Below are 22,413 nucleotides of genomic sequence, written 5' to 3'. Positions count from 1 at the left end.
CAGACAGAGAGAGAGCAAGGGGACGTGTCAGATGAGTGGCAGTCCAAGAAGGGGCCTTCCAAAGGTTCTAATATAGACCTACACAATGACATTATAACTGACTGATATTCTAACAAAATTACTTAAGCTTCCTCTTTAGGTACCAGGCAGGTGACTATCCCAAAGGAATGTAAAGGATTAGAATATGCACAAATAAGGTGTGTGCTCCAACTTCCTTATTATAAAATGTTTATGAATCTCAAAGACTGATCTGCTATGTAAACAATAATACAATATCCTACAGAATACTGTCAATTCTGTAAATTGCACACCCCATAGGAAAGATAGTCACAGATGGTCTATAAAACACCTGAGTTAACTGCAGGTGACTTCCGACAGTGTTTCTCTTTGATTACAGCAGTGATGCATAGCGTCAGTTGCTCTCAATGTCACTTAAATTCTTGCTGTTGTTGGGCTGCATGTGTGCATAGTTTTGCTTTTTTGTGTTGCCTTGGCGATGTCGCAGGTAATTATGGCAGTGGGAGTCAGTGTGTGTGTTTATGCATGCTTGATATAGAGTGAGTGGTGGTAGTGTCATTCTGTCCTTGTCCTTCCCATTTAAATGAGTCTCTCTCCCTCTGTCTCTGTCTATGTCTCTCTCTCTCTCTCTCTCTCTCTCTCTCTCTGTCTCTCTGTGTGTGAGTGTCTCATTCCCTCCCTCAACCTTCATGTTTGAATGCGGTAAAGTTAAAGGATGCAGACTTTAGCCAAGCCCTAGAGCACTGCAGAGGAAGAGGATGCCCACGCAGCCTATTAGGATTTGGGTGCATAGCACGCCACGGCATACATGCCCAGTCATCATACCCGCTCTGCAGTGTCCGTATGCTCTGCCAGCCTGTTCTCATCACCTCAACACTTCCTGTAGTGCTGAATTAGTCAGTGCAACACACACACACACACACACACACACACACACACACACACACACACACACACACACACACACACACACACACACACACACACACACACACACACACACACACACACACGTTGCTTTACATAGAGTACTATTATGCAATCACTTATGATATATTTACAGTAGAGACAGACATATGCCACATAGTTTCATATCCACACTGCACTCAGGGCATAAGCAACACACCATGTCACATATGTGCCCACAGTGTAAAGAAACTTGTATCTGCTTGACCCTTTCAAACATATATGTAATGTCACTTTATGGGATTTCTTTTGCCTGCATAGGAAGGATCTCTCTTTCACAATAATTGACTGTGACATTTGTAAGCAGAAGTGACAGAGCACCAGGTTTGCAGGGGCATTGCAGTGATAGATATGGGTGCAGGTGTAATGTATTGTTTAACTGGGTATTGATAGTGTGGCGTTGTTGTTGAATTAAATTAAAGATTCACACCACTGCTAACATAGGATCAAGCTCTGGTTGCTAACCTTTGCTGGAAACCCACAAAGTCAGAGGACTTAGTTATTGACATAAGCAGCATCATAAATGTACTTCAGTAGTACTTCGTGTCAGTTGATTCATGTGGTTGTATGTACTGGGTGTGAGTGTGCCACTGTGCCAGGCCAATGCCAAGGCAGTTAACGGGGCTCCTACACTTTTAGAAAAAAGGTTCCTTATAGAATCAAAGAACCCTTTTATAGGGTTCTTTGATCAGAACTAGAGGTTGACCGATTAATTGGAATGGCCGATTAATTAGGGTCGATTTCAAGTTTTCTTAACAATCGGAAATCGGTATTTTTGGACATCGACTTTGGCAAAAAAAATAAAAATAAAAATATTTTTTTTACACCTTCATTTAATCTTAGGCAAGTCAGTTAAGAACATATTCTTATTTTCAATGATGGCCTAGGAACGAACGGTGGGTTAACTGCCTCGTTCAGGGGCAGAACGACAGATTTTCACCTTGTCAGCTCAGGGGACCCAATCTTGCAACCTTACAGTTAACTAGTCCAACGCGATAACGACCGACCGTTGCACTCCACAAGGAGACTGCCTGTTACGCAATGCAGTAAACCAAGGTAAGTTGCTAGCTAGCATAAAACTTATCTTATAAAAAACAATCAATCATAATCACTAGTTAATTACACATGGTTGATGATATTATCTAGCGTGTCCTGCATTGCGTATAATCTGACTGAGCATACAAGCACACAAGTATCTAAGTATCTGACTGAGCGGTGGTAGGCAGAAGCAGGCGCGTAATCATTCATTCAAACAGCACTTTCTTGCGTTTTGCCAGAAGCTCTTTGTTGTGCGTCAAGCATTGAGCTGTTTATGACTTCAAGCCTATCAACTCCCGATATTAGGCTGGTGTAACGGAGTGAAATGGCTGGCTAGTTAGCGCGCGCTAATACCGTTTCAAACGTCACTCGCTCTGTGCTTTGGGGTGGTTGTTTCCCTTGCTCTGCATGGGTAACGCTGCTTCGAGGATGGCTGTTGTGTTGTGTTCCTGGTTCGAGCCCAGGGAGGAGCGAGGAGAGGGACGGAAGCTATACTGTTACACTGGCAATACTAAAGTGCCTATAAGAACATCCAATAGTCAAAGGTTAATGAAATACAAATGGTATAGAGGGAAATAGTCCTATAATAACTAGAACCTAAAACTTGTTACCTGGGAATATTGAAGACTCATGTTAAAAGGAACCACCAGCTTTCATATGTTCTCATGTTCTGAGCAAGGAACTTAAACGTTAGCTTTCTTACATTGCACATATTGCACTTCTACTTTCTTCTCCAACACTTTGTTTTTGCATTATTTAAACCAAATTGAACATCTTTCATTACTTATTTGAGGCTAAATTGATTTTATTGATGTATTATATTAAGTTAAAATAAGTGTTCATTCAGTATTGTTGTAATTGTCCTTATTACAAATATATATATATTTTTAATCTGCCGATTAATCGGTATCAGCTTTTTTGGTCCTCCAATAATCGGTATCGGCGTTAAAATCATAATGGTCGACCTCTAATCAGAACCCTAGAGGTTCTTTACTGAACCAAAATGGTTCCATATAGAACCTTACATGTTGCCATTTATGAATTGTTGCTACTACTATTAAATAGTAGTATTGAGCTAAGAATATAATTAAATAATGGACAAAAGAATATCAGCATAGTTTTCTAACAGCAGACCTCACACATACAGTTGATACGAGCACAGGTTCAAGCTGCATGCAGCTCCCCTGGATGGAGAGCATGTTGTGGGGTTAAGGTCCTTGCTCAAGGGCCCAACGGTAGGGGAATGTTTTGAGGCTATGAGGGTAGATAAAAAAAATAAAAACCACCCTGCCCGGGATTTGAACTGGCCACAGGTCCAACTCCTTAGCCGATGGGCTACCCTGCTTGACTGGTTGCAGAGAAGAAGAAAGGAGCAAAAACATGAGTTCATGTTAAGAAATAATACATTGATCTGCCAAATTGAAGACAAAATGCCACGTAGACATGTAATTATTATGATGTAGAAGATCTTGCATGAAGTTTTGAGCCGTTTCAAAAAGGGATCATAGCTTTCACCTGGATTCAACTCGTCAGTCTGTCATAGAAAAGCAGCTGTTCTTAATGTTTTGTATACTCAGTGGATAGTGTGTAAAAAGTAATGTAATGATTAACTAGGCTATTGAATCACCAAGACTTATTATACACAATTTATTATACATAATTCATACATACCTCTTCTCAAATCAGCAACAGTCTTCTAATGGCTTCATGAAACAGGCTAGTCCCTTCAATTGTGTCCACACTGAAATACTGAAAACAATAAACAATTATCTATTTGCCAATGTCAGGCTGAGTCTGTAGCTCTATTTGGGATATTCCGTAATAAATAAATAAATATTTGAAAGAGTTACCCGGCTAGCTTGTAAAGTGGTGGATTAAAAGTAGCCTGTTTAGCTAGCTAGCTTACTAACATTCTCAAATTCTCATAATGTTTTAACTATTTATCTAGCCTATAGTTGTATCAAATTGCTTTGTCATATTTGAATTAAATAAGCAACTTTGCTTAACTTAACCCTCCTGTTTTAATTCATTCTGTGTTCCCGGTCCAAAATGACCGCCCCATTTATAGCTGATTATAAATCCATAATAATACGTATATTATCACCTAATGTTGTGTTAGATCTTTTTATCAACTTAAGTTTGTCAACATTACAAGTTTCAAACTTCTATTTGCTATTCATGGCATGTAGGCCTCATTGACCTGAGCTCATGCAACTCGTTTTTGAGTAAAGAAAGCATAATTAATGAATGGATTATTGACCATAACAAATACGCAGATAAAACATTGTGCTATTTATCAGTCGACTTTGTGTCAAAGTTTAACAAGGACTCTCCTCCTCACCAGTGTCATGGTCAAAGATATGATCAAGAGCCTCACATACAGTAAATCGTTTGGTCATTGTGCTGCCACAGAATGAATTGTGAGCAAGGCCTCAAAAAAGCTGCAAGAAAAGTTATATATATTATTGAAACAATGTTGCGATTGTTTGTGAGAATGCCAACAGATGTGGTTCCCGGGGGAAAGATTCTATTGGGGAAAGGTTGCCATGGAAGCCAAGAAGGGGAGTGAGGTGTGTGTGTGTGTGTACAAACACACATGCATGTGGAGGTCTGGGAGATTAAGTGTCCATCTGATGAATGGGCATGTGCCTGAACTCAATTTTATACACTAATTGTAGTCTCACCCATTCATTTCTAATGAACGGTCAATTTTGACAGGGAGCACAACAGGTGTACAAAAGTTAAATAAAACACCCAAAATTTAATGAAAGCCATCAAAATGTATTTTGTGTGTTCAGATGCCCTGTAAGGACAAAGTCATGAAACCTCATGGCAATCAGATTAAATGAACTACATTTTTCAGAGAGAACTTGTAAATTGGTCCAATTCGACCAGAACACAGCAGGAGGGTTAATACATAGAAAAATAATGTGCTTATGGTTAAACTACTTGCAAGTTGGTTCAACCACCATCCTCTTGCATCATCATGTTGGAATGGATTGGCTGTTGGTTTTTGAATTCAATTTTGAATTGACCAATCCAAAAGGTTCTATATAGAACCCCTTTTAAAAAAAAACTAAAACCCCTTTTCCATAATGTTAGACTGAATTAAATAAGAATGTTGACTTAACGTGTAGCGACATAAGAAGCAAAATTAGTTTTTCCATCAAAGTAATTTTTATTGCGAGCTAACGTGAAGTAATAAAGGAATTTGCATATGTCATGAGAAAATATACCTTGCCCTTATTAAACTCCAGAAATCAACATCCATTGATGGAAAATTAACTAGTTTGACTGCTATCGGTTTGAGTTAGGAAAGTTGGACTGGATCTCGAATTCCCGGCGCAGGAAACACTTTGACGAGCTTCAAAAAAACAAATGTTATTTTCTGGCAATCGTGGCTTATTCTGTGCCAGATGTTAAACAAACCATTCTAAATGGATAATGTAAATGATTAGGCCTATTTGGGTGATTGACTTGTCATTTCTTCAACTTGAGGCAATTTCGAGGTAAGAAGTGTTTGTGTTGCCCAATAGCCTATAGGTTCAGGCTGGAATAGGCTACTGAGGATGCGGTCATAATTTTAGTCACTGGTTCAAATATTAATAACATGAATTAGCTTGTAGCCTAATCTGACGGACTGTTACCAACAATCTAACGCAGCCATTCTAAGAGCTGAGCGCAACTGCGGTAAACTGTGACCATGATCACAATTCATAACTTCCAATTTAATTAACTAAACATTAATAACTGAATAATAAAGGCTACAGCAGCAATAAACTGAAGGTATTGGTTTATTAAATCTGTTCGCCAACTCCAGGTAGTCTACACAAGTGGCACAAATTGATTTGCAACGACTCCAGTGATATCGCATCAAATGCAGGCTACAGTAGCCTACAATAGCATAGATGAAAATGTATCATTCTCCACATTTTAATGTCAGGTTCATTGGGAACTTTTCCCATAACAGAAGCACACAAATGGAGTTCCATTTCAAATTTCCTCTCGAGACCCAGCAACTGAGCATGCGCAAATCCCTTAACTCACTTGATACGGTTTTCCATAAGCAAAGTTGGCATACCTCTTCCAAGTGAATTTATCTAATGCGCTCTAGTGCGCCCGAAGTTGATTTTAAACGGTTTTTCGAGTGCGTTTGTCGCAGTTATTTTGTTGACGTACATCAGTTCTGTCACCGCTTTCGTTGTGGGAAGGAGGATCGGACCAAAATGCAGCGTAGTTGTGATTCATTTTATTTAATAAGGAAACTATACACGATAGACTAACAAAATAACAAACGTACGAAAACCGAAAACAGCCCTATCTGGTGCAAAACACAGAGACAGGAACAATCACCCACAAACACACAGTGAAACCCAGGCTACCTAAATATGGTTCCCAATCAGAGACAATGACTAACACCTGCCCCTGATTGAGAACCATATCAGGCCAAACACAGAAATAGACAAACAAGACATCCAACATAGAATGTCCACTCAGATCACACCCTGACCAATCAAAACATAGAAACATACAAAGTAAACTATGGCCAGGGCGTGACAGTACCCCCCCCCCCCCAAGATGCGGACTCCGGCCGCAAAACCTGAACCTATCGGGGAGGGTCTGGGTGGGCATCTGTCCGCGGTTGCGGCTCTGGTGCTGGACGTGGCCCCCACTTCACCGCAGTCTTCCCCCACCTTGTCGGCTTCCGTGACCTCCCAGCCACAGCAACCCTAAAACACGAGACAGAGGGGCAGCTCGGGACAGAGGGGCAGCTCGGGACAGAGGGGCAGCTCGGGACAGGGGGGCAGCTCGGGACAGAGGGGCTCTTCAGACTCCGGCAGCGGCGCCGGACAGGCGGGAGACCCCGGCAGCGGCGCCAGACAGGTGGGAGACCCCGGCAGCGGCGCCGGACAGGTGGGAGACCCCGGCAGCGGCGCTGGACAGGCGGGAGACTCCGGCAGCACAGGAGAGGAGGAATGCTCTGGCAGATCCTGGCTGACTGGCGGATCCGGAAGAGTCTGGCAGACTGGCGGATCCGGAAAAGTCTGTCAGACTGGCGGATCCGGCAGAGTCTGGCTGACTGGCGGATCCGGCAGAGTCTGGCTGACTGGCGGATCCGGCAGAGTCTGGCTGACTGGCGGATCCGGCAGAGTCTGGCTGACTGGCGGATCCGGCAGAGTCTGGCTGACTGGCGGATCCGGCAGAGTCTGGCTGACTGGCGGATCCGGCAGAGTCTGGCTGACTGGCGGATCCGGCAGAGTCTGGCGAATCCGGCAGAGTCTGGCGCATCCGGCAGAGTCTGGCTGACTGGCGGCTCCGGCAGAGTCTGGCTGACTGGCGGCTCCGGCAGAGTCTGGCTGACTGGCGGCTCCGGCAGAGTCTGGCTGACTGGCGGCTCCGGCAGAGTCTGGCTGACTGGCGGCTCCGACAGAGTCTGGCTGACTGGCGGATCCGGCAGAGTCTGGCTGACTGGCGGATCTGGAAGCTCCATGCAAATTGGCGGCTCTGGCTGCTTCTTGCAGACTGGCGGCTCTGGCAGCTCCTTGCAGACTGGCAGCTCCTTGCAGACTGGCAGCTCCTTGCAGACTGGCAGCTCTGGCTGCGTTAAACAAGCAGGAGACTCCGGCAACGCTGTAGAGGCCGAAGGCTCTGGCAGCGCTAAACAGGCGGGAGACTCCAGCAGCGCAGGAGAGGAGGAAGGCTCTGGCTGCGCTGAACAGGCGGGAGACTCTGTCAGCGCTGTAGAGGAGGAAGGCCCTGGCTGCGCTGAACAGGCGGGAGACTCTGTCAGCGCTGTAGAGGAGGAAGGCTCTGACTGCGCTGAACAGGCGGGAGACTCCAGCAGCGCAGGAGAGGAGGAAGGCTCTGACTGCGCTGAACAGGCGGGAGACTCCAGCAGCGCAGGAGAGGAGGAAGGCTCTGGCTGCGCTGAACAGGCGGGAGACTCTGTCAGCGCTGTAGAGGAGGAAGGCTCTGGCTGCGCTGAACAGGCGGGAGACTCTGTCAGCGCTGTAGAGGAAGAAGGCTCTGACTGCGCTGAACAGGCGGGAGACTCTGTCAGCGCTGTAGAGGAGGAAGGCTCTGACTGTGCTGAACAGGCGGGAGACTCTGTCAGCGCTGTAGAGGAGGAAGGCTCTGACTGCGCTGAACAGGCGGGAGACTCTGTCAGCGCTGTAGAGGAGGAAGGCTCTGACTGCGCTGAACAGGCGGGAGACTCCGGCAGCGCAGGAGAGGAGGAAGGCTCTGACTGCGCTGAACAGGCGGGAGAATCCAGCAGCGCAGGAGAGGAGGAAGGCTCTGGCTGCGCTGAACAGGCGGGAGACTCTGTCAGCGCTGTAGAGGAGGAAGACTCTGGCTGCGCTGAACAGGCGGGAGACTCTGTCAGCGCTGTAGAGGAGGAAGGCTCTGACTGCGCTGAACAGGCGGGAGACTCCGGCAGCGCAGGAGAGGAGGAAGGCTCTGACTGCGCTGAACAGGCGGGAGACTCCAGCAGCGCAGGAGAGGAGGAAGGCTCTGGCTGCGCTGAACAGATGGGAGACTCTGTCAGCGCTGTAGAGGAGGAAGGCTCTGGCTGCGCTGAACAGGCGGGAGACTCTGTCAGTGCTGTAGAGGAGGAAGGCTCTGACTGCGCTGAACAGGCGGGAGACTCCAGCAGCGCAGGAGAGGAGGAAGGCTCCGGCAGTGCTGGAGAGGCGAGGCGCACTGTAGGCCTGATGAGTGGTGCTGGCACTGGTGGTACTGGGCCGAAGACACGCACAGGAAGCCTGGTGCGGGGAGCTGCCATCGGAGGGCTGGTGTGTGGAGGATGGCACAGGATGGGCTAGACCGTGAAGGCGTACTAGGGATCTTGAGAGCAGTGCTGGCACAGGACATGCAAGGCTAGGGAGGTGCACAGGAGGCCTGGTGCGTGAGGCTGGCACCAACTTCACCATCCGACTAGCACGCACCTCAGGACGAGTATGGAGCGCTGACCCAGGTGCCATCAAATCCCGACAGGCTCCGTCGGGCGAATTCCATATTTAAAGCACCAACACAGCAACTCCCTCATTACTCTCTCCTCCAATTTCCCCATTAACTCCTTCACAGTCTCTGTTTCGCTCACCTCCAACACCGGCTCTGGTTCTGGTCTCCTCCTTGGCTCCTCACGATAAACAGGGAGAGTGGGCTCAGGTCTGACTCCTGACTCTGCCACACTCTCCCTGAGCCCCCCAACCAATACATTTTTGTGGCTGACTCTCGGGCTTCCATCCGCTTCGCCGTGCTGCCTCCTCATACCGGTGCCTCTCCTCTTTAATAAGGAAACTATACACAATAAACTAACAAAATAACAAACGTACGAAAACCGAAAACAGCCCTATCTGGTGCAAAACACAGAGACAGGAACAGTCACCCACAAACACACAGTGAAACCCAGGCTACCTAAATATGGTTCCCAATCAGAGACAATGACTAACACCTGCCCCTGATTGAGAACCATATCAGGCCAAACACAGAAATAGACAAACAAGACATCCAACATAGAATGCCCACTCAGATCACACCCTGACCACTCAAAACATAGAAACATACAAAGTAAACTATGGCCAGGGCGTGACAAGTTCTAGCGGTTTATTTTCTTTCTGGAAGAAGGGTTTAAGAGTGTCTGCTTTTATGAAACACATTATTTCCTTATTTTTCCTCATTCTAGCTAGAGTAGCATTTACTTTGCAACAGCACAGGTTTGTATGAACAGTGCTGTTTGCCAATCAGACTTCAGCAACAATGTTGCAAAGTAAATACATGTTTTTAGATTTTTTTTTGCTAATGAAGTCCAAATGAAATACAGAAATATCAAATTTACATAAGTATTCACACCCCTGAGTCAATGCATGTCATCACATTTGGCAGCGATGACGTGTGAGTGTTTCTGGGTAAGTCTCTATGAGCTTTGCACACCTGGATTGTACAATGTTTTGTGTATATATATATTTTTTAATTCTCCAAGCTCTGTTAAGTTGGTTTGTTTATCATTGCTAGACAGCCATTTTCAACTCTTCCAACAGATTTTAAGCCAATTTAAGTCAATACTGCAACGAGCCACTCAGGAACATCAAATGTCATCTTGGTAAACAACTACAGTGCATATTTGGCCTTGTGTTTTAGGTTATTGTCTAGCTGAAAAGTGCATTTTTCTCCCAGTGTCTGTTGGAAAGCAGACTGAACCAGGTTTACCTCTAGGATTTTGCCTGTGCTTAGTGCTATTCTATTTATTTTTATAAACTGATTACAAGCATACCCATAACATGATGCAACCACCACCATGCTTGAATATTTGAATAGTGGTACTAGGTGATAGGTTGTGTTTGCCCTGACCATACCATAATGACAGAGTAAAAATGTAGATTTTTTGTTGTTGTAAATGTATAAAAAATAATGAAATATCCCATTTATATGAGTATTCAGAACCTTTACACAATACTTTGAAGCTCCTTTGGCAACAATTACAGCCTCTAGTCTTCTTGGGTATGATGCTACAAGCTTTACACACCTGTATTTGGGGAGTTTTTCCATTCTTCTTAGCAGATCCTCAAGCTCTGCCAGGTTGGATGAGGAGCGTTGCAGCACAGTTATTTTCTGGTCTCTCCAGAGATGTTTGATCGGGTTCAAGTCCGGCCTCTGGCTGGGCCACTCAAGGACATTCAGAGACTTGTCCTGAAGCCACTCCTGTGTTGCCTGCTGTGTGCCAAAGGCCCCTCAGACATCAATACTCCTTAGCCAGCTGTATCAAAAGCATTGGCCAAGTCAATAAAAATAGCAGCACAACATTAATTAGAATCAAGGGCAATGGTGACATCATTGAGGACCTTTAAGGTTGCAGTGACACATCCATAATCTGAGCGGAAACCAGATTGCATACCTGAGAGAATACTCTAGACATCAAGATAGCCAGTCAGTTGATTATTGACAAGTTTGACACTTTTGATAAACAGGGCAAAATAGAAATAGGCCTATAACAATTAAGATCAGCTTAATCTCCCCCTTTAAATAAAGGACAAACCGTGGCTGCCTTCCAAGCAATGGGAACCTCCCCAGAAAAGGTGAGACAGGCTTGGCGATGATAGGGGCAGCAACTTTAACCTGTTTGGGCTAGGGGGCAGCATTTTCACTTTTGGATGAAAAGCGTGCCCAGAGTAAACTGCCTCCTACTCAGTCCCAGATGCTAATATATGCATATTATTAGTAGTATCGGATAGAAAACACTCTGAAGAAAACACTTCTAAAACTGTTTGAATGATATCTGTGAGTATAACAGAACTCATATGGCAGGCAAAAACTGAGAAAAAATCCAAACGGGAAGTGGGAAATCTGAGGTTTGTAGTTTTTCAACTCAGCCCCTATTGAAGATACAGTGGGATATTGGTTGTGTTGCACTTCCTAAGGCTTCCACTAGATGTCAAGCATCTTTAGAAACTTGTTTGATGCTTCTACTATGAATGAGAGGGGAATGAGTCAGAGGTCTGCTAGCAATCACGAGCTCACTCACGCGCATTCACATGAGAGGTAGCTCCCGTTCCATTACTTTTCTACAGACATTGTTCTCCGGTTGGAACATTATTGAATATTTATGATAAAAACATCCTAAAGATTGATTTTACATATCGTTTGATATGTTTCTGCGACCAGTAATATAACTTTGTGGAATTTCCGTCCGACCTTTCCGCTGGAAGTTGCATGCGTGTTTCGATTTGTTTACCAAACGCCCTAACAAAAGGAGGTATATGGACATAAATTATGAACTTTATCGAACAAATCAAACATTTATTGTAGAACTGGGATTCCTGGGAGTGCATTCTGATGAAGATCATCAAAGGTAAGTGAATATTTATAATGCTATTTCTGACTAATGTTGACTGCAAAACATGGCGGATATTTATTTTGGCTGGTTTGGACTCTGAGCTCCGTACTCAGATTATTTCATGGTATGCTTTTTCTGTAAAGTTTTTTTGAAATCTCACATAGCGGTTGCATTAAGAAGAGGTTTATCTAATATTCCATGCATAACAGTTGTATTTTCATCAACATTTATAATGAGTATTTCTGTAAATTGATGTGGCTCTCTGCAAAATCACTGCATGTTTTGGAACTACTGAACATAACACATCAATGTAAAATGAGATTTTTGGATATAAATATGCAATTTATCGAACAAAACATACATGCATTGTGTAACATGAAGTCCTATGACTGTCATCTGATGAAGATCATCAAGGGTTAGTGATTCATTTCTCTATTTCTGCTTTTTGTGACTCCTCTCTTGCTGGAAAAATGGCTGGGTTTTTCTGTGACTTGGCCTCGACACCTCTCACATCAGTGCTAATTGAAGTTGTATCTGGTCTGTCCTAGCAAGCCTGGCAGCCTTAACTCAGCATTCAGTCCCCATAAAGTAAAATATCAGTAATGTACTATTTTTAATGTATATTTTTCTCGGCTTTCAATGTAGCATCAGACCAAACACTATGCAATCAGTTCCAGGTTGGAGGGTGTCCTCCGGTCTCTGCTGTTTGTTTGCTAGAGCACCCTCCGTATAGCTTGGAAACAGGAAACCTTGGTAGCAGTAATCTATCCGGTTAATTTTGGCTAAAATTAGGTTGTAGGTTTGGAGTTTTGATCTGGAGCGAAGGCCATGCTGTGGAGGGTAGCATCCTGCGTATGTCCCTGCCAAAAACTCCAGGTTTATCAAACCCAAATCTATCCTTTTGTAAAAAACATGTTGAAAAATGTGAGAGCTCACATGCAGCTCTGCCTCTCGAAATAATGAAGGGGAATGGTGGTTCCAACCATCTTCCATTTAAGAATGATGGAGGCCACCGTGTTCTTGGAGACCTTAAATGCTGCAGAAGTTAGTTGGTACTCTTCCCCAGATCTGTGCCTCGACACAATCCTGTCTCGGAGCTCTTTCAGACAATTCCTTCGGCTTCATGGCTTGATTTGTGCTCTGACATGCCCTGTCAACTGTGGGACCTTATATAGACAGGTGTGTGCCCTTTCATAATCATGTCCAATCAATTGAATTTACCCCAGGTGGACTCCAATCAAGTTGTAGAAACATCTCAAGGATGATCAATGGAAACAGGATGCACCTGAGCTCAATTCCGAGTCTAAATAAGGGTCTAAAAAGGGTCTAAATACTTAAAAATATTCCATTTTTAATACATTTGCAAATATTTCTAAAAACCTGTTTTCACTTTGTACTTATGGGGTATTGTGTGAAGACCGGTGAGGACATTTTTGTATTTAATCCATTTTAGAATAAGGCTGTAACGTAACAAAATTTAAAAAAGGGGAAGGGGTCTGAATACATTCTGAATGCACTGTCTAACCTTATTTAGTAAAGGGTTATTTAATCTCGTCCAAAGAACTAAAAGGGTCTATATGGAGCCCCAAATAACCTTTTTTTCTAAGAGTGTAGGCCTGAAAGCGGGCTGGGATGGCATCAGAGGGCCCCTGCCGCTACTCTGATACCCTTCTGCACCCAATCAGAACTTTTACTGTCAAATAAGAGGTTAAATGTGGAACCTCCAGGATCTAGGTGCTAGTGTTCACTCCCTGCTCCCTTGCCTCGTACCTACCCCATGCCCCCTGTCCCATTCACATGCTGCTGACTAGTGTTTGTGTTCGGTGAAAATATATTATGTGAATGTTAAGACCATATTTTGGGACAAAATCAGCACCGCTTGTGTGTTCTTGATATTTGCTGTACTTGTGGTATATGTGTTTACACCTACAGTGTAAAATATAATATATCAAATATTTTCCCTCTGAGTGAGTATAGGTCAGTGTGGCATTGTTCACAGCCCCACTACACTGAACCCATGTGTGTGTGTGTGTGTGTGTGCGTGCGTGCCGCAGATCCATTGCTGCACTAAAGACAACCAGAGGATCAGGTTACAGAATTCCTTCCTGGTGAAAGTGGAGAGGGGGAGAGAAAAAGCAGGGAGAGAAAGAGCAGGGAGAGAAAGAAGGAGGGAGAGAGAGCAAAGATCCGGAGCGGGATGCACTTACTCCAGAGCGGTTCCAGATGCAGGAATGTCGCCTCCCATCTTCCCACATTTTTCCCTCTCCATAACAATGTATTACATTACTGCTGGAATTGAAATAAGTAAGACTCTTCTGCTCAACCTTGTCAGGGCTTTGAGTGATTATATGAGACTGAGAGCAGTGTGGACGGACAGACGCTCAGACACACAGTCAGTTGCCCCAGAATTGTCTGCACTACTTAAAGGCAGACAGATGCTACCACCAAATGGACATGCAGTTGACCAGGGCAGCTTTAGCAGGGGCAGACATTTGTTGAACCGACACGTTGGAAAGGTGGCATCCTAGGATAGTGCCATGTTGAAAGTCACTGAGCTCTTCAGTAAGGCCATTCTGCTGCCAATGTTTGTCTATGGAGATTGCATGGCTGTTTGCGCGATTTTGTTTTTTTTATACACCTGTCAGCAACGTGTGTGGCTGAAATGGACAAATCCACAAATTTGAAGCGTTCACATACTTTTGTATATATGGTGTTCTTCGTCATGGTTTTAGAGGATGTTGTTCTGGTATTTTCTAACTTGATTGTGTGCATATGTATTTGTTTATGCAGCTGCAGGGCACGTGTTGGAGGTCCTGTCTGTTACAGCGGTTGTGTGTATGTGTGTGGCATGGTACATGTGCTGGATGTTTGTAAACATCTGTGCAGATGAATGGGAGACCTGCACAGCCTTTGATTCTGCCTTTCTTTCAACATGTTTCCGCTCTTACTGTGAACAGATGATGGAGGAGGAAGATGGAGGGAGGGGAAAGCTGGAGGGAGGAGGGACAGCTTGGAGTGCTTCCCAGAGACCGACTGCTGGGCGTTTGTTCTTTGTTTTACTAAAAGTTGTGTGTGTGTGTGTCAAATCAAATTCTGTTGGTCACATACACATGGTTAGCAGATGTTATTGTGAGTGTAGTGAAATGCTTATGCTTCTAGATCCGACAGTGCAGCAGTATCTAACAGGTAAAATCAACAATTCCACAACAAAACCTAATACACACAATCTAGTAAAGTAATGGGATGAGAATATATAAGTATAAAATATATGGATGAGCAGCGACAGAGCGGCAAAGATGCAATAGATAGTAAAGAATAGATAGTGAAGGATACAGGATATACAGTTGAAGTCGGAAGTTTACATACACTTAGGTTGGAGTCATTTAAAACTTGCCGGTTAGGAGATCTACTTTGTGCACGATACAAGTAATTTTTCCAACAATTGTTTAGACAGATTATTTCACTTATTATTCACTGTATCACAATTCCTGTGGGTCAGAAGTTGACATACACTAAGATGACTGTGCCTTTAAACAGCTTGGAAAAATCCAGAAAATGATGGCTTTAGAAGCTTCTAATTAGGCTAATTAACATAATTTGAGTCAATTGGAGGGGTACCTGTGGATGTATTTCAAGGCCTACCTTCAAACTCAGTGCATCTTTGCTTGACATCATGGGAAAATCTAAAACATTGTAGACCTCCACAAGTCTTGTTCATCCTCGGGAGCAGTTTCAAAACGCCTGAAGGTACCATGTTCATCTGTATAAACAATAGTATCCAAGTATAAACGCCATGGGACCACACAGCCGTCATACCGCTCAGGAAGGAGACGTGTTCCGTCTCCTAGAGAGGAACGTATTTTGGTGCAAAAAGTGCAATTCAATCCCAGAACAACAGCAAAGGACCTTGCAAAGATGCTCTGGTCTGATGAAACCTCTTGTCTGATGAAACAAAAATAGAACTGTTTGGCCATAATGACCATTTATGTTTGGAGGAAAAAGGGGGAGGCTTGCAAGCCGAAGAACACCATCCCAACCGTGAAGCACAGGGGTGGCAGCATCATGTTGTGGTGGTGCTTTGCTGCAGGAGGGACTGGTGCACTTCACAAAATAGATGGCATCATGAGGGAGGTATATGTGGATATGTTGAAGCAACATCTCAAGACATCAGTCAGGAAGTTAAAGCTTGGTTGCAAATGGGTCTTCCAAATGGACAATGACCCCAAGCATACCTCCAAAGTTGTGGCAAAATGGCGAACCCCGTTTCGGAACACCTTTCCGCCAGCGGAACCCCCCGCAACAGCCAGTGAACGTGCATAGCACCAAATTCAAAACAACAAAAATCTCATAATTAAAATTTCTCAAGCATACAAGTATTTTACACCATTTTAAAGATACAATTCTTGTTAATCCAGCCACAGTGTCTGATTTCAAAAAGGATTTACAGCGAAAGCACCACAAACGATTGTTAGGTCACCACCAAGCCACAGAAAAACACAGCCATTTTAACCAGCCAAAGAGAGGAGTCACAAACAGCAGACATAGAGATAAAATTAATCACTAACCTTTGACGATTTTCATCAGATGGTACTCATTGGACTTCATGTTACACAATACATGTATGTTTTGTTTGATAAAGTTCATATTTTTATCAAAAAATCGGAATTTCCCATTGGCGTGTAACGTTCAGTAGTTCCAAAACATGCGCTAATATTGCAGAGAGCCACATCAATTTACAGAAATACTCATAATAAACATTGATAAAGATATGACTATTATACATGGAACTTTAGATAAACTTCTCCTTAATGCAACCACTGTTAGATAAAAAACAACTTTATTGCGAAAGCAAACCATGCAATAATCTGATGTCATGACTGTCCTGGTCAGGTTACAGGAGACCACAACCCTACAGATTATCTCTCAGACAAATTCATTTTGTCCTGTTACTATGGAGAACCAGCCTCAGAACATTAAACATGAAATAAAGGGACTTTGGAACAATGGTTTCCGTCAGCCACAATGGTGGTCATGACGATAGATGGAATATGAAAATGTATGTCATTTTTGTTTTGTTATTAAAGGTTAATAGATGACATTATTACGAAAACATTGTAACGTCAACAGCTTACCTAGAATATGTTTGATGTTTATACATTGTACGTTGTATGGAAAATGTCCAAATCAAAGAGAATGTTTTGGTAAAGATGAAATGTGAAGTGGTCTAAAACTGGATTTGAGTAAAATCTAGACCTAGCCTCTTAACTAGGTACGCCCAGAGAATTGAACAGATCAGACTAAGTGACCCAAGCTGCAGCCGGGGTCTAAAAAGTCAACGAACCCAAAACGCAACACAAGTTTGAAGACAAATCTTTTTCTACCCAAGCTACGGATGAGTAGCTGTGTCTCAGCGGGTGAATTCAAGTCGAACCACCTAGCCACCTCCCATCGAATTGTGGTATCTACACTGTTTCATTCCTACGCGGTGAGCTACAGAGCTGTCTGCCCTCAGAAGAGCCCTTCCAGAACAAGGGCGAGTGAACAGACTCCTAAGCCAAAAGGACACTGACATCGTGAGGACGACCAGAGAGGTGCACCGGAGAAGTGCGTCATTGAGCAGCCTGAACGGTCCACGCGGAGAATCCACAGAGACCTTCCCCACGTAATTACATCATTATATTCTGACCCATTAGAGCGGCAGTTTGGGGCAAGGCTAGGGTTAGAATAAGCATAGCTGACAAATTCACCCAAATGTATATTTCTCTTGTGTACCTTCTCTTTTTCACTCTCATTTAAACCTGTTAGAGATCGGGCTACTTTTTTCAAAATTCTGTTAAAAATCGCGCAACATTTCAATGTCCTGCTACTCATGAAAGGAATATAGTATATGCATATGATTAGTATGTGTGGATAGAGAATACTCTGAAGTTTCTAAAACTGGTTAAATGATGTCTGTGACTATAACAGAACGTGTTTCGTGGTCAAAATCGCAAGGAAACCTGATCACAAAATCGCTGAAGAAAAAATCAATCCGCCAGTCTCTGTATTGTCTATTGCAAGGTATAATAGATAGCGACTGGTTTACAGTTCCTACAGCTTCCACACAATGTTGCCAGTGTTGTGAATTCTATTCAGGTAAATCCTTGGTCATATGAGTAATAGGCACATCCTGTCTTCGGGTACACAACAGGTAGTTATGGAAGGGGGAAAGTGGACGTCGTTTTCCAAACTTGCTCCTATTGATTACAGATCGCTCCGTGATCAATTTGATCGTTTATTAACGTTTACTAATACCTAAAGTTGGATTACAGAAGTAGTTTGAAGTGTTTTGTCAAAATTTATAGGCAACTTTTTTAATTAAAAAAAATAACGTTGCGTTTAGAAACGGTGTTTTTCCTGGATCACACAGTCTTCATAAATGGACATTTTGGGTATACAAGGACCGATTTAATTGAAGAAAATACCCAATTGTGATGTTTATGGGACATATAGGAGTGCCAACAAAGAAGCTCGTCAAAGGTACTACAGACCAGTATCCCTTCTTTCTTTTCTCTCCAAAACTCTTGAACGTGCCGTCCTTGGCCAGCTCTCCCGCTATCTCTCTCAGAATGACCTTCTTGATCCAAATCAGTCAGGTTACAAGACTAGTCATTCAACTGAGACTGCTCTTCTCTGCATCACGGAGGCGCTCCGCACTGCTAAAGCTAACTCTCTCTCCTCTGCTCTCATCCTTCTAGACCTATCGGCTGCCTTCGATACTGTGAACCATCAGATCCTCCTCTCCACCCTCTCCGAGTTGGGCATCTCCTGCGCGGCCCACGCTTGGATTGCGTCCTACCTGACAGGTCGCTCCTACCAGGTGGCGTGGCGAGAATCTGTCTCCTCGCCACGCGCTCTCACCACTGGTGTCCTCCAGGGCTCTGTTCTAGGCCCTCTCCTATTCTCGCTATACACCAAGTCACTTGGCTCTGTCATAACCTCACATGGTCTCTCCTATCATTGCTATGCAGACGACACACAATTAATCTTCTCCTTTCCCCTTCTGATGACCAGGTGGCGAATCGCATCTCTGCATGTCTGGCAGACATATCAGTGTGGATGACGGATCACCACCTCAAGCTGAACCTCGGCAAGACGGAGCTGCTCTTCCTCCCGGGGAAGGACTGCCCGTTCCATGATCTCGCCATCACGGTTGACAACTCCATTGTGTCCTCCTCCCAGAGCGCTAAGAACCTTGGCGTGATCCTGGACAACACCCTGTCGTTCTCAACCAACATCATGGCGGTGGCCCGTTCCTGTAGGTTCATGCTCTACAACATCCGCAGAGTACGACCCTGCCTCACACAGGAAGCGGCGCAGGTCCTAATCCAGGCACTTGTCATCTCCCGTCTGGATTACTGCAACTCGCTGTTGGCTGGGCTCCCTGCCTGTGCCATTAAACCCCTACAACTCATCCAGAACGCCGCAGCCCGTCTGGTGTTCAACCTTCCCAAGTTCTCTCACGTCACCCCGCTCCTCCGCTCTCTCCACTGGCTTCCAGTTGAAGCTCGCATCCGCTACAAGACCATGGTGCTTGCCTACGGAGCTGTGAGGGGAACGGCACCGCAGTACCTCCAGGCTCTGATCAGGCCCTACACCCAAGCAAGGGCACTGCGTTCATCCACCTCTGGCCTGCTCGCCTCCCTACCATTGAGGAAGTACAGTTCCCGCTCAGCCCAGTCAAAACTGTTCGCTGCTCTGGCCCCCCAATGGTGGAACAAACTCCCTCACGACGCCAGGACAGCGGAGTCAATCACCACCTTCCGGAGACACCTGAAACCCCACCTCTTCAAGGAATACCTAGGATAGGATAAGTAATCCTTCTCACCACCCCCCCTTAATGATTTAGATGCACTATTGTAAAGTGGCTGTTCCACTGGATGTCAGAAGGTGAATTCACCAATTTGTAAGTCGCTCTGGATAAGAGCGTCTGCTAAATGACTTAAATGTAAATGTAAATGTAATGTAAATGTAATGAGTGTTTTATATTTTATTTCTGCGTTTTGTGTAGCGCCGGGTACGCTAATACTTTTGTTTACGTCCCCTTCAGGTATTTCGGGGTGTTGCATGCTATCAGATAATAGCTTCTCATGCTTTCGCCGAAAAGCATTTTAAAAATCTGACTTGTTGGCTAGATTCACAACAAGTGTAGCTTGAATTGAGTACCTTGCATGTGTGTTTTAATGAACGTTTGAGTTTTAACGAGTGCTATTAGCATTTGGCGTAGCGCATTTGCATTTATTGTTGGCAAGGTGGGACGCTAGCACGTCGGGTTGCCCAGAGAGGTTAAATCCCCATTTTGGGTAACACTTTAACATTTTGGTGTGTTGGCCTAGAATGTGTTTTTGTGTATCTTTTATCATCATTTTAGCTTTCTAGTAAATAAATACTCAACTAAGATTGGTGTGGTACGAACTCTTTGGTGAGACCCGGGTCCTTGCAGATTCCCGGATTATGCGACGTTCAGAATGAGATTGTAGAGGTAACTGATTAATTAGCGGCTGTTGTAAATGTCAGGATTTGGCCAGGGTTGTTCCGGGTTTTGGTCACTAGATGCCCCCATTGTGATTTTTGACCTCATGTTTTTTCCCTTGTTCCCCATTATTATTTGCACCTGTGCCTCGTTTTCCCCTGATTGTATTTAAACCCTTAGTTTCCCTCAGTTCTGTGCTCTGTGTTTGTATGTTAGCACCCAGCCCTAGTGTTCTGTGTATTCTTGTCGATTCCGGTGGATGCTCTTGTGGAATTCTGTTTTTGTTTTTGAGTATCTCTTGAGGCTTTTTTGTGCTATTCCTACCACCTTTTGGATTTGCCATTTTTTCTATTGAAGGACTTCTCCTTTTTTACTTTATTAAATACACCGTCTTAAGTACTGCTGTGTCTGCCTCATCTTCTGGGTTCTGCTGACTATTCGTGGCTCAGTTGGTTAAGTGACTGTTTCTCACTCCGGAGACCCAGGTTCGTAACCGGGTCCTGACAGAAACACAGAGCCAAAAATGAACCCAGAGGCAGCCAGTTCCCAGGACCTTTTTGCCATGCTGTCCCACCACCAGGAGACTGTCCAACGCCACGAAGCCGCCCTGGTTCAGCAAGAGGCCTTAATGGCTAGACATTCTCATCTTCTGTCGGAGATGCTGACTTCCATTAAGCAAATATCTGATCGTCTTACCCCGGCAACAGTTCCCGTCCCAGTACCTCAGATTCACGTACCCATGGCAGTTAACCCCCTGGCTGAACCTCGTCTTCCACCTCCCCAACGGTTCTCAGGTGATCCAAGTGCTTGTAAAGGGTTTCTCACCCAATGTTCTCTCTCCTTTGAGCTACAACCCTCGTCGTTTCCCACCGACCGGTCTAAGATCGCTTATATCATCACCCTGCTGTCGGAAAAAGCCCTGGCCTGGGCTACTGCTGTGTGGGATGCCCATAGTTCCTGCTGTGCCAGCTACTCTGCCTTTGCTGAGGAATTGAAACGAGTGTTTCAAGGCCCAAGCAGTGGTTCTGACTCAGCCAAACAGCTCCTGACTCTCCACCAAGGTTGGCGCAGCGTGACGGACTATGCCATTCAGTTCCGCACGGTGGCAGCAGCAAGTGGCTGGAACAACGAGGCGCTCACGGTGTGCTTTCTGAAAGGCCTTTCCGACACTATCCAAGATGAACTGGCCACTCGGGAACCACCGGACAATCTCGAGTCCCTGATCAAGTTGGCCTCACGCATTGACCAGCGTCTGAGAGAGAGAGAACTCAACCGTAGACCTCTAGCCCCTATCAGTCCCAGCTCTGAGTCCCCACCTTTATCCTCGCTGGCTCCATCGGAACCCATGCAGATTGGACGCATCTCCCAGGCTGAGAGAGACCGCCGGATGAGGGAGCGACGCTGTCTATATTGCGGCAAACCGGGCCATTTCCGTTCCACGTGTCCCGGGCTCCAGGGAAACGCTCTGTCCCGTACAGACCGGGGGAACTGTAACGGGAAACATAACCTCCTCCCATCCGTCCAACTCCCGTCTGCTCATTCCAGTCACCCTCTCCTGGGACAACCACAAGCTTCACCTTCAAGCCTTGGTAGACTCTGGAGCCGCAGGTAACTTCATGGATGGTGTCTGGGCGAAGGAGAATGGCGTTCCCTCTGAACCTCTAAGTGAACCCATGAGGGTCACTACATTGGATGGAAGCCCTTTGGGATCTGGACTTGTCACTCATGTCACTACCTCCTTGCGACTTTCAGTTTCACAACACGAGGAATTGATGAACTTTCATTTGATCTCCTGTTCCGAGTTCCCTCTCGTCCTTGGATACCCCTGGCTTCACAGCCATAACCCTCACATCGACTGGTCTGTGGGCACTATCAAGCAGTGGGGTCCTACGTGCCAAGCTACTTGTATTTTCCAGAATTCCCCGAGTTCTACTCCCGAATCTTTAGAATCCAGCGACCTGACCGGAGTTCACGAGTGTTACCATGACCTCAAACTGGTGTTTAGCAAACAGAGGGCCACCATGCTACCACCCCATAGACCTTA

At 44.9% G+C, this 22,413-nt stretch overlaps 1 protein-coding gene across 1 annotated transcript in view; it reads left to right on the top strand.

The window, feature by feature from the left end:
• LOC135510899 (echinoderm microtubule-associated protein-like 4) overlaps nt 1-22,413 on the top strand; it is a 133,759-nt gene that overhangs the window by 1,003 nt on the left and 110,343 nt on the right. The gene's annotated exons all lie outside the window — the stretch shown is intronic.

This window comes from Oncorhynchus masou, chromosome 23, assembly GCF_036934945.1.
Source record: "Oncorhynchus masou masou isolate Uvic2021 chromosome 23, UVic_Omas_1.1, whole genome shotgun sequence".
In the NCBI taxonomy this organism is placed as follows: Eukaryota; Metazoa; Chordata; class Actinopteri; order Salmoniformes; family Salmonidae; genus Oncorhynchus; species Oncorhynchus masou.
The sequence above is the reverse complement of the archived record's forward strand: the minus strand, read 5'-3'. Positions and strand labels throughout refer to the sequence as shown.